A 14,542-nucleotide genomic window follows, 5' to 3' on the forward strand; every position below is an offset into this window, starting at 1 on the left:
AATTTTTAAAAATGATTCTGAATTTCGTCTTCTATAACGGAGCGCTGATAGAACGGATTTGCCTGCCCTTACTGTGATCACATCCGCATGGTCCATGCTGGAGCTCTTTTTTTATTTTGATTTCGGACTGCATCGCCACCCGTGCTGATCGGAGCTCCACGCTGGGCAAACAGGAAATATTCAAAAGTTTGCGGGGCTTTTCCTGTCTACCTGACCACTGCATCCGAGTTCAGATTGCGGTCCAGAGCGGTCAGTGGTGCACTGTGGGATAGCTCCCAGAGGCCAATACCGTCGATTTGCGGCCACACTAACCCTAATCCGATATGGCAATTCCGATACTAGCGCTACTCCTCTCGTTAGGGAGGAGTACAGAAACCGGTTTAAAGAGCCCTTTATATCGATATAAAGGGCCTCTTGGTGTGGACGGGTGCAGCGTTAAATCGGTTTTATGCTCCTAAAACCGGTTTAAACGCGTAGTGTAGACCAGGCCTGAGTTCACACTGCCACTTGCCTCAGCAAAACTTTTGTCTTTTTTTTGGGGGGGGGGAAGGGGAAGGGAGGGGCTTTAAGTACCTGTGAAAGACAAAAGTTTTGTCGACAACTTTACAGTGTAGACATACCCTTAGCTAGTCCTTACTAAGGACATTCTCCTTGGCATTAATTGTAAAACTCAAACCTAACACTTCTGTATTTTCCCCATTACTTAAAAAAACACCACACACACAAAACTTGCATTAACAAAACATTAAGACTGGAAGTCAAGAAACAAAAAAGAATTTATCAGAGTAATTAAACTTTGCCATTTTGCATATTTCCATTTCTATGCTGCTTTTTGAATGTGTTGTGGGAGGATCTGGGGTTTTTTAAAATTGCATTTATTTATTTTAGGCCTGCTATGCTAAGTGTGTTTGTTACTGAAAGCAAGGACAAAGAATTGTGCTTTCCTTGTATTTGAATTGGAAAGTAGTGATATTTTAGTCATGAAATGCCATAGTAAGGATTGTGTTCTAAAATGGCCTTAAAGTGGAGTATAAATTCCTTTCTCCTCTAAAAATAGGTGGTTAATTAGTGTGAAATTTCACAGCGAACATTTTTATGCCCTTTGAATTTGCTGTGTAATTTTTGTTTCGTTTCTCTTCATTATTTAATCATAGGAAATCTCTGAACTTGAGCTTAGACTGACACAAAGAAGTAAACAGCAGGCAAGGGTAACCCTATCTTGAACATCAAAGGTCTGTTGTGATATATTTGGAGATGCCAAGAGACACCCTCTCTCCCTTCACATAGGAAGTAAACTGACAGAGTTTGCTTCACGAAAAAAGGATTTCAGCCAGGCTTGGCTGAAAATCCTGAAGAGAACTTTGGGTAAGGTAATTTTTAGACAGGAGGATAACTTGTTAGTTAAGTTTAGGCTTTAGAATGTGTGTTATGATGTTGTTTCATATGTAACCACTTGTTCACATCTCTCACACTTCTTTTTTATTTGAATCTCTATTTTTTCTTAAATAAATTTCCTTTTGTTTTGTAACTGAACTGAAATGCTGGGCATAATACTATAGCAGTGGTCTAAGATGCAACTGGTTAACTGAAGTACACTATTCCTTTGGGAACAGAGGATATGGGATCTCTGTAGGTACCCAGTGATTTGGGGCTAGATACCACAGGGGCCACTGTGAAGGGACTCGATGGCAGAGTTGCATCTGTTGTCAACCTGCAAGACAAAAACAGGACTACTGTAGCCCAGAGAAGAGTGCTTGAGTGGGTGACATGATGGTTGTGTTAAGGAGCTCATACCCAGCTAGTATAAACAAGGCTCCCTCACACTGGAGGCAGGTGGGAAGAAGGTGACTCACTGCCCTGGATATCCGAAGAACTGTCTCACAGTTGCAACGGGGAGTTCTCTTGCTTTAGGATCATTTCTGGTCATTATGCAAGATATAGCTGAAAATGTATGTGCTGTGCACACAAAACTATATCTACTATATATCACACAGAGCAACACTAACTCTGGCCCCTTCTTCTCCCTCTAGGAATGCTAGCCTTCCACTGCCCTCCTTAATAACGGGTGTTGTGCAGCAGGATGGTTAAACTACCATCTCCTAACACAACCAACTACTACTGTTGGGGGGGGAAGTCTGCTGAGTGGGTGAAAATAAAACAGAATTAAGATTGAAATGCATAGTCTGTGTACAGTAGTTACAGTAATGTTAAGATATATGCTTGTGAGTAGAGAAGCAGAGGGTGTGTATTGTTAGATGGCTTAACTTCTCATTCCTTAATTTTTTGAGTTTCTAACAGGCATGTTGGTGTAGCAACCCTAATGGCTTCACAAAAAAATCTAATTTATTAATATTAAATATACATGGCAGGTAACTTTTGAAGTGACTAGGTTCAGTTTATGCAGTGGTATTGTAGTCATGTTGTGCCCAGTATATTAGAGAGACAAGGTGCACCAACTACTGTTGGTGAGAGAGAGACAAACTTTCAACATTACACAGAGTTTATCATTCATTCCACACCATTCATGATTTGAATAGACCTCTATCACAATCCCCTTCAGTCATCTCTTTTCTAAGATGAAATGTCTTTTAATCTCTCCTCATATGGAAGCTGTTCCATACCCCAAATCATTTTTGTTCCCCTTCCCCGTACCTTTTCCAATTCAAATATAATTTTTCTTAAACGGGATGACAGGAATGGCACACAGTATTCAAGGTGTGGGAGTTCCATGGATTTGTATAGTGGCATGAGATTTTTTTCTGTCTTACTATCTATCCATTTCCTAATGGTTTCTAACACTGTTAGCTTTTTTGCCTGCCACTGATCATTGAACATATGTTTTCAGAGAACTATCCACAATGACTCCATTATCTTTCATGAGTAGTAACAGCTAATTTAGACTCCATCATTTTATATGTATAGTTGGGATTATGTTTTCTAATATACACAACTTTGCATTTGTCAACACTGAATTTCATCTGCCATTTTGTTGCCCAGTCACCCAGTTTTGTGAGATCCCTTTGTAACTCTTCACAGTCAGATTTGGACTTAACTACCTTGAGTAGATTTGTATTGTCTGAACACTTTGCCACCTCACTGTTTACCCCTTTTTCTAGATCATTTATGAATATGCTGAACAGAACTGGTCCCTGTACAGAGCCTTGGAGGACACCACTATTTACCTCTCTCCACTGTGAAAACAGATAATTTATGCCTACCCTTTATTTCCCATCTTTTAACCACTTACTGATCCACGAGAGGATCTTCCCACTTATCCCATGACTGTGTACTTTGTTTAAGAACCTATGGTGAGGGACCTTGTCAAAAGCTTTCTGAAAGTCCAAGTACACTATATCCACTGGATTACCCTTGTCTCTATGTTTGATGACACACTCAAACAATTCTATAGGTTGGTGAGCCATGATTTCCCTTTATAAAAGCCATGTTGACTCTTCCCCAACATGTCGTTCTTCTGATACAGTAACTCCTCACTTAACATTGTAGTTATGTTCCTGAAAAATGCGACTTTAAGCGAAACAATGTTAAGCGAATCCAATTTCCCCATAAGAATTAATGTAAATGAGGGGGTTAGGTTTCAGGGAAATTTTTTTCACCAGACAATATATATAAGTTTTAAACAAACAATTTAATACTGGTACACAGTGATGATGATTGTGAATCTTGGTTGAGGTGGAGGAGTCAGAGGGTGGGATATTTCCCAGGGAATGCCTTACTCCTAAATGATGAACTAGCAATTGGCTGCTCTCACACTCTACAAGGCAGCAGGAATGGAGGGAGGGGAGACAGATCACAGACAGACACACACTGTGTGTGAGAGAGAGAGATGTGTATCTCCCCTTTAAGTACACTGACCCTACTCTTAAGTACACTGCCTTGTTAATTAGATCAACTTGCTGAGACCACAGCTGCTGCCAGCAAGCTCCCTCAGACCTGAGCCCTGTCATGTGTCCCTCCTGCTCTATGGAAGATGGAGTAAGTGGCAGGAGCAGGGGGGAGAGGGACACCCTGATAGCCTCCCTCTTCCTCCCCTCCCCCCCACACAGCAAGCAGGAATCTCGGGGAGCAGCTCAAAGGCAGAGGGCAGGCGCAGCACATGGCAGTGGGGGGAGGGACAGCTGAACTGCTGGCAACTGATAGCCTGCAGGGCAGCTGCTGCACAAAGAACATAGGGGAGGGGAGAGCTGATAGGAGGGCTGCCGGTCCACCCTGGTTCCAAGCCCCCACCAGCTAGCTGCAATGGTCTGCTCTTCCTGCAAGCAGTGGACAAAGCAGGCGGCTGCTAAACGACGTTAGAAGGGAGCATTGCAGAACTTTAAACCAGCATGTTCCCTAATTGATCAACAATGTAACAACGAAACGTTAACCGGGACAACTTTAAGTGAGGAGTTACTGTACTTCTGTTCTTTACTATAGTTTCAACTACTTTGCCTGGTTATGAAATTAGGTTTACCAGCCTATAATTGCCAGGATTGTCACAAGAGCTTTTTTTTAAATCACCACGTTAGCTATCCTCCAGTCATCTGGTACAGAGGCTGTAGCATAGAGCGCCTCTGTGACTACCCAATACTTCACTGCCTGGCCAGTTCATGTGATTCCACAGTCACAGATACACACCAGGCTGTTACTCTTTTACCATGTGTGTATTATTCTTTCATTACCAAGTTTACTGCAGGCTTACAAAAAGAGGAGGTTTCCCCACAGCCTTCACTCCTCAGCCCAATCTCACCCTCTGAGCTTCCCATGCTTCCTGTTCCTTCCACTTATATCCACCCAATTACATCATTAGCCCAGTGATTAACATCCACATGCTCATCATTCCCCAATAACTGCCTCCAGCTGGGCCTGCAGCCTTCTTCAGGCTGCAGTAATGTCATTGGGAAGGGTGCTGCTCAAAGTGACCTGTCACAGTTTGATTTAAGTGGTAGGTTACATATCAAAGTCAGTAGTTCTGGAATTTTGTATTTGAATTCCTTTAGAACTTTTGGGTGAATACTATCTGGTCCTGGTGACTTATTAACCTTAAATTAGTCAATTTGTTTCAAAACCTCCTGTGTTTGACACCTCAATCTGGGACAGATACTCAGATTTGTTACCTAAAAAGAATGGCTCAGGTGTGGGAATCTTCTTCACATCTTCTGCAATGAAGACCAGTACAAAGAATCCATTTAGGTTTACAGCAACCACCTGGTCTCCCCTGTGAGCTTCTTTAGCACCTCAAACATCCAGTGGCCCCACTGATTTTTGGGCAGATTTCCAACTTCTGATGTAATTAAAAACAAATTACTGTTAGTTTGTGTCTTTTGCTAGTTGCTCTTCAAATTCTTTTTTGGCCTGCCTAATAATACTTTTACACGTGACTTACCAGAATTTACGCTCCTTTCTATTTTGCTCAGTGGAATCTGACATCCAATTTTTGAAGGATACCTTTTTGCCTCTAACCACCTTTTATTTTGTTCTTTAGCCATAGTGGCATTTTTTGGTTCTCTTGCTGGTTTTATATTTATTTATTTATTTGTGGTATACAAATTGCTTAAGCCTCTATTACCGGGGTGGACAAACTTTTTGGCCTGAGGGCCACAACTGGGTATGAAAATTGTATGGCAGGCGATGAATGCTCACAAAATTGGGGGTTGAGGTGCAGGAAGGGGTTAGGACTCTGGCTGGGGTGTGGGCTCTGAGTTGGGGCTCAGGGGCTGGGAGTGCAGGAGGGTGCTACAGGCTGGGACTGAGGGGTTCGGATGGCAAGTGGGGGATTGGGGCTGGGGCAAAGGGGTGTGGGGTGGGAGGGGGTCAGGGGTGCCAGGGGGTCAGGGGTGCCAGCACCAGGCGGCGCTTACCTCAAACAGCTCCCAGAAGGAGCAGCATGTCCCCTCTCCAGCTCCTATGCGGTGGCACGGCCAGGCGCCGCCCCACAACTCCCATTGGCTGTGGCTCCTGGGTGTGGAGCCCCTCTGGCTGCCCCTACACATAGGAGCATTGGCCTGCTAAACCCAGGGTTGTGAGTTCAATCCTTGAGGGGGCCACTTAGGGATCTGGGGCAAAAATTGGTCCTGCTAGTGAAGGCAGGGGGCTGGACTCGATGACCTTTCAAGGTCCCTTCCAGTTCTAGGAGATTGGTATATCTCCAATTATTACCGTTTTTTATTACCTTTCCAGGAGCCGCGCGGAGTGGGGCAAGCCCCTGACCCTGCTCCCCAGCTGGAGTGGAGCAAGCCCCAGACCCTGCTCCCCAGCAGAAGCTCAAGGGCTGGATTAAAACATCTGGAGGGCCGGATGTGGCCCCCGGACCATAATTTGCCCACCTCTGCTCTATTAGGATGGTTTTAAAAAGATTCCAGGCAGTTCAGTCTTGTGACTGTTCCTTTTCATTTCCATTTAAGCAGCCTCCTCATTTTTGTGTAGCTACTTTTTGAAGTTAAATGCTACTGTGCTGAGTTTCTTTGGTATTCCCGCCCCTACAAGGATGTTAAATTTCATTACATTATGGTCTCTATTACGGAGCGGTTCCACTCTATTCACCTCTTGGATCAGTATGCTCCTGCTGCTTTACTCTAACCCAGGGTTGAGAGTTCAATCCCCGGTCCCACGGATTCGGCGGTAGCCTGCGGGAGGTCCGCCGAAGCCGTGGGACCAGCGGACCCTCCGCAGGCATGCCGCCGAAGACAACCTGCCTGCCGCCCTCGCTGCGACCAGCAGAGTGCCCCCCGTGGCTTGCCGCCCCAGGCACGCGCTTGGCATGCTGGTACTGGAGCTGCCCTTGGCAGGAGCACCTCCTTGTGGGTACTCCACTCCTGTAAGAATTCCTAATCCAGGACAGAACCACAGGGTTTACTCTCCTCCTTGTCTCTAGCCAACTCCCTTTTCCTCTAGGGAGTGGTTGCAGATCTCCACCCTGCAGCCTTCTTCCTGCTGTCACTTCCTGGCTTTATCATCCTAGCCCAGGTCTTCCCTCTGCTGGGCTTCATCTTCCATTAGTTCTTATCAATCCCTGGCTTCCCTCCAGGTGCAATATATAAGGTTAATTGGTCCTTTCTGGCCCACATGTATCCACTCAGAGCTTGTGTGGGATGAACACCCCATCACAGGCTGACAATTTTTTTTTTAACTCATACAATTAACAAATTAACGCTGCCAGCTAAGTCACCAAAAAAGAAATGACTATCAAAATTAGCACTGACTTTTCGCATTACAGTTTTTAAAAAGTTAATACATTGACTTTTAATAGCATACAACATTACTATTCATTTTTGTCTCTACTTTTGTATCGTTTTAGAAAAAGGTTTCAGTGATGTGGCCCTCAAGCCAATGTCCTACTCCTCATGTGGCCCTCCTGGTGATTTCAGTTTGAGATCCCTGATCTAGATGTCACAAATGGTCTGCATCCTTCGCACCCGGCAAGCATTTCAACATGTGGTTCTCCTGGTAATCACAAACCTAACTATCTATATTTTTAATAACTGAATCCCCCATTACTATTACCTGTCTCTCCCTAACAACAGGGCTCCCCTTCCTCTGAGAGGTATCCCTAGTATGAAAAGGCAGGATAACAGCATCTGGAAGGAGGGTCCAAATTATGGGATTGTTTCCCTCTGCTAAAGCTCGAAGTTCTCCTTCCTCAAGACTTTCATCCTCCTCAAAGCACAGCAGCTGTCAGACTGGAGGTGGGACCGCCCTACTGTATCTTGGAAAGTCTCCTCTGTGTACCTCTCTGTCTCCCTTACCTCCTCCAGTTCAGCCACTCTTGTTTCAAGAGCTCATGCTCAGTCTCAGAAGGGACATGAATTGCTTGCACCAAGTGCACACATATGCCACCCTCCCAGAAGGCAGGTAATCTTACATGCTGCATTAGTGCAATAAATTAGATAGCCCCCACTCTGCTGCTGGACTTCTTCCTGCATTATTTTTACTCTTGCAGAGGTTTTTGTTGGGAGGGGGCTGGGGGGGGGAGGGGTTATTCGCTTAAGTTTAGAGAATGTTTGTTAGGTTTGTCTGGCTCTCATGCCCTCTAAATTCCCTTGCAAAGCAAAACTCCTGTTTGCTGCTCCTAGTTGCTTAGAAGCTGGCTTTTTAAACCTGTTCTCCCTAAATTAGCCCTGCCCCATCACAGCATCCTAAAGGGATTAGAGATCAAAGGTCCAGGATGGCAGGCTAGAGCCTTGTTAGGAATCTCTCAGCCTTGCCTAGCAGGCCACAAGGCTCAGCACACAGTTCCCCAAACAGACCACACTACAAATTTCAATCAAGCTGGCACATGGCAAGCACACAACAACAAATAGACAAACTCACCCCAAGGGTAACAGAGTTGCTCCTCCTTCACATGAAGAACTCCCTCGCAAAGCTCCCCTGTTTGCTCCCCCTGTTCACTACCTCAGACAGGACCAGAGATAGAAAACTGATGGCATCAACACTTACATTGCCCCCAGCTTTAACTAAATCTTGACCACCATCTGAATGTGAGACTTAGTTCCTCCTGTCACATCCTCCCTCATCTGTCATTTTCCTTCCCCATCTTATTTCTTTACCTTCCTATCTTCTCCTTTTGCCTTCTGTTTAAAAACAATCCAGCTTAGCTGGCAAAAACTACATCTCTGCAACCCTGGTGTAAGCCTGTGACCCACTAGTGATGCAGCTAAAAGCAATGCCCTAAGCAGGCTGAGGCTAGTACAAGTTCACTAGGTCTCACAGTGGATCATCTAAATGTATGATATGCCTGTGTTTCTCTAGCAGCGAGGCTGCAAGCTAATGTCACAACCAGAGACAGAAGATACAAAAGGGAGAGAAGAGCAAAGAGAAAGTGTATGAAGCCTGGTCTACACTAGGCGTTTAAATCGCTTTTAGGAGCGTAAAACCGATTTAACGCCACAACCATCCACACTAGGAGGCACCTTATATCGATTTTAATGGCTCTTTAAATCGGTTTCTGTACTCCTCCCCGACGAGAGGAGTAGCGCTAATATCGGGATTAACATATCGGAATAGGGTTAGTGTGGCCGCAAATCGACGGTATTGGCCTCCGGGAGGTATCCCACAGTGCACCACTGACCGCTCTGGACAGCATTCTCAACTCGGATGCACTGGCCAGGTAGACAGGAAAAGCCCCGCGAACTTTTGAAATTCATTTCCTGCTTCCCCAGCGTGGAGAGCTCATCATCACAGGTGACCACGCACAGCTCATCAACACAGTTAACAATGCAGTCTCCTGAGAATCGAAAAAGAGCCCCAGCATGGACCGCTCGGGAGGTACTGGATCTGATCGCTATATGGGGAGAGGATTCAGTGCTAACAGAACTGCGTTCCAAAAGACGAAATGAAAAAGTATTTGAAAGAATTTCTAAGGCTATGACGGATAAAGGCCACTGCAGGGACTCAGTGCAGTGCAGAGTGAAAGTTAAGGAGCTCAGACAAGCCTACCAGAAAACCAAAGAAGCAAACGGAAGGTCCGGGGCAGGTCGAAAAACATGCCGCTTCTATGCTGAGCTGCATGCAATTTTAGGGGGCTGTGCCACAAGTACCCCACCCCTGACCGTGGATTCCAAGGTGGGGGTTGTGATCTCTGCCATGTCTGAGAATTATGCAGACGGGGAAGATGAAGATGAAGAAGAAGAGGAAGACCTAGCAGAGAGCACACAGCACTCCGTGACCCCCAGCAGCCAGGAGCTTTTTATCACCCTGACGGAATTACCCTGCTCCCAGCCCTCACAAGCAACTATTCCAGACAATGACGCCATGGAAGGGAGCTCTGGTGAGTGTACCTTTGCAAATAGCAAACATTGTTTTTTAAGCAAGCCTTTTTTAATGATTGATTTGCCCTGAGGACTTGGGATGCATTCGCAGACAGTATAGTTACTTAGAAAAGTTTGTTAACATGTCCGGGGATTGAGAGGAAATCCTCCAGGGACATCTCGATGAAGCGCTCCTGTAGGTACTCCAGAAGCCTTTGCAGAAGGTTTCTGGGCAAGGCATCCTTGTTCCGCCCACCATGGTAGGACACTTTACCATGCCATGCATGTAGCAAGTAATCAGGTATCATTGCGTGGCAAAGCATCGCAGCGTATGGTCCCGGGGACTGCTGGCATTCAAGAAGCATCCATTCTTTATCTCGCTGTGTTATCCTCAGCAAAGTGATATCGTTCAGGATAACCTGGTTAAAACTCAGGAATTTAAGTAAGGGGGGTGGCCATTTTTCTAGGGGTTCATGGAATGCAGCAACTTAAAAAAAACACTTTCCTGCATGTAGCGAAGCGGGGGGAGGGGAGGAGTGAAATGCCGATGATCTTTTCTGTTTGGTCACCGGCGATCTTCCCCAAGCTACCAGACACGCAGTGGGTGGGGAGGAAGGTTGTTGATGAGCAGGGAGCTAGCGTGCTACTAGCCATGCGACGGGGGGGAGGGGTAAATCACTGAGACAGTGGCTTACCATGGCCGCATGCAAGCTGAATTCTGATGCCTGGACCTGTGTCTGTGAGATCTGTAACTCCAGAGCTGCAAGCACTCACTATTAAGATGAAAAATGCGACCTTGTAGGGAAATCACGTGCTAGGTGAATAGTGATGTTCACTGTGAAACAGTATAACCATCGTTCTGTAAAATGTATCTTTCTAAATATTTATCTCCCTCATGCAGCTGCAAATTTTTCAACCATCCCTCCTCCATCCCAAAGGCTAGCACAGATAAGGCGGAGGAAAAAGAAGACGTGAGATGAGATGTTCTCGGATATTATGGAAGTTACACGCAATGAAAGAGCTCATCTGAATGAGTGGAAGGACGTGGTTTCAAATTACAGGAAAGAGGCCAGTGAACGTGAGGACAGGAGGGACAACCGAGATGAGAGGTGGCGGCAGGAAGACCGGCAGGAAAATCAGCGGTTGCGGCAGGAAGATCAGCGGTGGCGGGATGCAACTCTGGGGCTGCTGCGTGATCAAACTGACATGCTCCGGCGTCTTGTGGAGCTTCAGGAACGGCAGCAGGATCACAGAGTGCCGCTGCAGCCCCTGTATAACCACCCTCCCCCCTCACCATGTTCCTTAGCCTCCTCACCCAGACGTGTAAGAACGCGTGGGGGGAGGCTCCGTGCACCCGCCCACTCCACCCCCGTGGACAGCCCAACCAGAAGGATGTCGTTACTCTGAATTTTTTTTTAATGGCCTTCTCCATCCCTCCTATCCTCCTCCCAAAGCACACCCTTACTTCTCTCCCTCTTTTTATAATGAATCAATAAAGAATTCATGCTTTTTAAATGAGAGTGACTTTATTTGCATAAGTAAGCTGTACTCGAAGGGGGAGGGGGAGTTGCTTACAGGGACTGAGTCAATCAAGGGGGTTGGGTGTTCATCAACAAACACAGCAGTCACACTGTACCCTGGCCATTGATGAAGCTCGTTTTCAAAGCTTCTCTGATGCGCACCGCTTCCTGGTGTGCTCTTCTAATCTCCCTGGTGTCTGGCTGCGCGTAATCAGCGGCCAGGTGATTTGCCTCAGCCTCCCACCCCGCCATAAAGGTCTCCCCCTTACTCTCACAGAGATTGTGGAGAATACAGCAAGCAGCAATAACATAGGGGACATTGGTTTGGCTGAGGTCTGAGCGAGTCAGTAATGTGCGCCAGCGCGCCTTTAAACGGCCAAATGCACATTCCACCACCATTCTGCACTTGCTCAGCCTGTAATTGAACAGATCCTGACCACTGTCCAGGCTGCCTGTGTATGGCTTCATGAGCCATGGCATCAAGGTAGGCTGGGTCCCCAGGATAACGACAGGCATTTCAACATCCCCAACTGTTATTTTCTGGTCTGGGAAGTAATTCCCTTGCTGCAGCCGTTTAAACAGAGTAGTGCTTCTGAATACGCGGCGTCATGAACCCTCCTGGCCATCCCACGTGGATGTTTGTGAAACGTCCTTGTGATCCACCAGTGCTTGCAGCACCATTGAAAAGTACCCCTTCCGGTTTACGTACTGGGTGCCCTGGTGCTGCGGTGCCAAGATAGGGATATGGGTTCCATCTATTGCCCCCCCACAGTTAGGGAATCCCAGTGCAGCAAAGCCATCCACTATGGCCTGCATGTTTCCCAGAGTCACAACCTTTCGTAGCAGCAGCTTAGTGATTGCTTTGGCTACTTGCATCACAGCAGCCCCCACAGTAGATTTTCCAACTCCAAATTGATTCCCGACTGACTGGTAGCTGTCTGGCGTTGCAAGCTTCCACAGGGCTATCGCCACTCGCTTCTCTACTGTGAGGGCTGCTCTCATCTTGGTATTATGGCGTTTCAGGGCAGGGGCAAGCAAGTCACAAAGTTCCATGAAAGTGCCCTTACGCATGCGAAAGTTTCGCAGCCACTGGGAATCGTCCCACACCTGCAACACAATGCGGTCCCACCAGTCAGTGCTTGTTTCCGGGGCCCAAAATCGGCGTTCAATGGATAGAATCTGCCCCATTACCATCAGGATCTCCAAAGCGCCGGGGCCAGCGGTTTGAGAGAATTCTGTGTCTCGTCCTCATCACTGTCATCGCCCGCTGCCGTATCCGCCTCTTACTCGCCTCGGTTCAAAGGTCCTGGTTCAGCATATACTGCACGAGAGTGCGCGAGGTGTTTAAAACATCCACGATTGCGGTATTGAGCTGAGCAGGGTCCATGCTTGCTGTGCTATGGCGTCTGCACAGTTCACCAAGCAAAAAAGGCGCGAAACGGTTGTCTGCCGCTTTCAGGGAGGGAGGGGTGAGGCTGTACCCAGAACCACCCGCGAAAATGATTTTTGCCCCATCAGGCACTGGGATCTCAACCCGGAAATGCCAAGGGGCGGGGGAGGCTGCGGGAACTATGGGATAGCTACGGGATAGCTACCCACAGTGCAACGCTCCAGAAATCGACGCTAGCCTCGGACCATGGACGCACACCACCGATTTAATGTGTTTAGTGTGGCCGCGCGCACTCGATTTTATAAAATCTGTTTTACAAAACCGGTTTATGCAAATTCGGAATAGTCCCGTAGTGTAGACGTACCCTGAGTTTGTCTTGTTTCATCTTAAAATAAACAGAATCATGTTCCAATAACAGCAGCAGTAGCTCAAGACCATCTCAACTTTCTTCTCTTTTCCCCCCCAAAAGGTCAGCTGTTGCCATCTGTAACACCATCTAAAAGAGTGTCAAACAGAATGTTTTCCCAATAAAGACTCTCTACAGCTATAGAGAAAGGGAATAAGGGATACAGTTAAAATTGAAGCCTTACGTAATACTCTACATTTCAAATGTTTTAACTGTTTTTTCCTTCTTTGTCTGTATCTACAATAAAAGCATTTAAAATTTTTTTAATGGGGACTGTTACAATGGAAGTAAATCAGCAATAATTTGACTCAAAACCCCAGACCACACTTAATTGTTCAATGTCTCAATAGTGAACAAGGGTTATATAAACATCTTATCTCTTGTTGGGCCCACAACACCCTCTTTTCAACACTACAGAATCTTGTGAAGATGTCTTCAAATATATACCATAACACATTGACATGGAATCTAGTGGTATTGATTGGTATGCCAGCCTGGATGAAGAAGAGGGTTGCAGGATGTCCGTTAGCTCATGTTGTTGGTCCAGGACTTCCTGTAAGTTGATTCTAAGCTCGCTGGCAACCCTTTTAAAAAAGGTCCTGGAATTTCGAAAAATCATCTGAAGACGTTTGAGGGGAGGGAAGTAAGGCTTCTTCATTAATATTTGGAGGATTTTCTTGCATGCTGTATTAGGAGAACATCACCAGACAGATATTTAAATTGTTTTATTTAACTTAAAACAACGTTATGTAGTCTGGATTTTTTTCTCCAACAGCAAACATAATATTTTAACAAAACAAGCATATGAATTTTTTAATTTAGTTACACATTCAAGTTTTTTAAAATGAGGTTTGTTTTTGTTTAAATTGTTTTTAACTAAAATGGTTAAATGAAATATTCAAAAAAACCAATAATTAAATTGACTATGTTAGCCAGATCAACATGAGAACTTAAAATATTGGCTTCTACAGCTAACTCAGTTGTCTTCACCTTCATTTTCCTGTTTGTTCATAATCTGGAAAAGAAAAACAAGCTTTCCTGCTTTTTCAGGTCCCAAACGATTTCTCAATTTGGAATGGATTAGTCCAAAGGAAGAAAATATTCTTTCTACACCGGCAGAAGAAGCTACTGCTGTTAAAAGTGAGATTATCACTTCAACAGTCTCTGAATCCAAGTGCTTAAGTGACTTCCACCAGTTCACTGGTGTGACTTTCTTTAAAACATCATCAGCAAACATATATTTCTTGAATGGTTCTTATTCCCAAACTGGGTCTCTTTTACGGCCTGCTGCCATTATAGGTTTTCCCTTATAGTGAGAGAATGGTATGGTAGATCTCAAATCAATCAAGGCTACACTCAGAAAGACCTCAAGACTTCTGGAATATGCTGCTCAGTTTCACTTTTGTTTCTACTGCCTGTCCCTCCCTTCTCACGTTTATCTCCAGACTTCTTCGTGTCCAGAACTATTCTGCCCCCAATAATC

The 14,542-nt window shown here is 45.6% G+C and overlaps 1 protein-coding gene across 11 annotated transcripts in view; it reads right to left on the bottom strand.

Moving 5' to 3' along the window:
- The window catches only part of PTK2 (protein tyrosine kinase 2), a 383,889-nt gene that overhangs the window by 321,323 nt on the left and 48,024 nt on the right, over nucleotides 1–14,542 (bottom strand). The window lies entirely within an intron of this gene.

This window comes from Mauremys reevesii, linkage group 2 (assembly GCF_016161935.1).
Source record: "Mauremys reevesii isolate NIE-2019 linkage group 2, ASM1616193v1, whole genome shotgun sequence".
In the NCBI taxonomy this organism is placed as follows: domain Eukaryota; kingdom Metazoa; phylum Chordata; order Testudines; family Geoemydidae; genus Mauremys; species Mauremys reevesii.